The sequence below is a fragment of the Palaemon carinicauda genome, chromosome 44 (assembly GCF_036898095.1).
Source record: "Palaemon carinicauda isolate YSFRI2023 chromosome 44, ASM3689809v2, whole genome shotgun sequence".
Lineage (NCBI taxonomy): Eukaryota > Metazoa > Arthropoda > Malacostraca > Decapoda > Palaemonidae > Palaemon > Palaemon carinicauda.
Genome location: NC_090768.1, coordinates 39268209 through 39270318, shown reverse-complemented (window position 1 = coordinate 39270318; position 2110 = coordinate 39268209).

Here is a 2110-nt window from a genome sequence, read left to right as displayed (position 1 = left end):
TGTGGTTTTTGTTAACGTAAAAATTAAGATTTGAAAAGTGAATGAAATTTTATTTAATTTTGATGTAATGTGAGAGAGAGAAAGAGAGAGAGAGAGAGAGAGAGAGAGAGTGAGAGAGAGAGAGAGAGAGATATAGACAAGGAGGGAGAAGGACTGAGATTGTGGTTTTTTTCTATTGGATAAATTGTGAGTTGAAAAATGAATGAAACATTATTCTAATTTTTGATGTAATGAGAGAGAGAGAGAGAGAGAGAGAGAGAGAGAGAGAGAGAGAGAGAGGAGAGAGAGAGAGAGAGAGGGGGGGGGGTGAGGGGAGTGGAATTATTTAACTTTGATGTAATGACAGAGAGAGAGAGAGAGAGAGAGAGAGAGAGAGAGAGAGAGAGAGAGAGAGAGAGAGAGAGAGAGAGAGGAGTGGAATTGTCGTTTACTTTAATGTAAAATTCAGAGATGTAAAGAAATGAAGCCTTATTTATGTAAAATGTAATGAGAGAGAGAGAGAGAGAGAGAGAGAGAGAGAGAGAGAGAGAGAGAGAGAGAGAGAGGGTGGGAATTTCCGTTTACTTTAATGTAAAATTCAGAGATAAAAGTGAATGAATCATTATTTAAGTTTAATGTAATGGGAGAGAGAGAGAGAGAGAGAGAGAGAGAGAGAGAGAGAGAGAGAGAGAGAGAGAGAGAGAGAGGTGGGAATTTCCGTTTACTTTAATGTAAAATTCAGAGATAAAAGTGAATGAATCATTATTTAAGTTTAATGTAATGGGAGAGAGAGAGAGAGAGAGAGAGAGAGAGAGAGAGAGAGAGAGAGAGAGAGAGAGAGAGAGAGAGAGGCAGTAGAATTGTCGTTTACTTTAATGTAAAATTCAGAGATGAAAAGGAATGAAATCTTATTTATGTCTAATGTAATGAGAGAGAGAGAGAGAGAGAGAGAGAGAGAGAGAGAGGGGGGGGGGGCCCAATAGAATTGTCGTTTACTTTAATGTAAAATTCAGAGATGTAAAGGAATGAAAAACCTTGTTTATGTTTAATGTAATGAGAGAGAGAGAGAGAGAGAGAGAGAGAGAGAGAGAGAGAGGAGAAAGTATTGTATTTGACATAAAAAAGCATTTTATAACAAAGTACACTAATACTTCGAAAAGTTTTGCTTCTATCTAAATTTATAGTTATAACAAACCATTACAGCTTCACAATATCCTCGAAAGAGAATATTTCTTTTATTTTTTTATATTTATATTTATATTTATATTTATATTTATATTTATAATTATAAAGATACGAATTATACGCATGAAAGAATCATGAATCAACCTGAACTGGTTCATGCTTGGTGAGGTTACAAGAAATCTACTTATTTCACCTTATAATAATAATAATAATAATTAATAATAATAATAATAACAATAATGATGATGATGATGATGATGATGATGATGATGATGATGTAACCCAGAACCCTAGGCTATAAACCACCAATCTCTATAGACTGAGTAACAAATAATAATATAATAATAATAATAATAAAAATAATAATAATAATAATAATAATAATAATAATGATAATAATAATGATAATAATAATAATGAAACCGTAATACCACATTATATACCACCAGTTTCTGTAGACTGTGAGTAACAAAAACAACAACATCACTAATAATAATAATAATAAAAATAATAATATTAATAATAATACTAATAATAATAATGAAAACTATAATAATAATTACAAATAATAATAGTATAATAATAATAATAATAATAATAATAATAATAATAATAATAATAATAATAATAATAATAATAATTACAGGGAAACAAAAATAATAATAATAATATAATAATAATAATTACAGGAAACAAAAATAATAATAATAATAATAATAATAATAATAATTACAGGAAACCAATAATAATAATAATAATAATAATAATAATAAAACAAGAAAAAACAACACCCAAATCAACAACATTGAGTCTAATCAACAAATCTGAATTCACATTATTATAAATCTTTATAAATAGCCCATGACGGCTTGAATAATAAATCATCAGAAGGATATATTTTAATATCTATTTAGCTTGGCCTTGGAATCTCATTATGACGTCATTA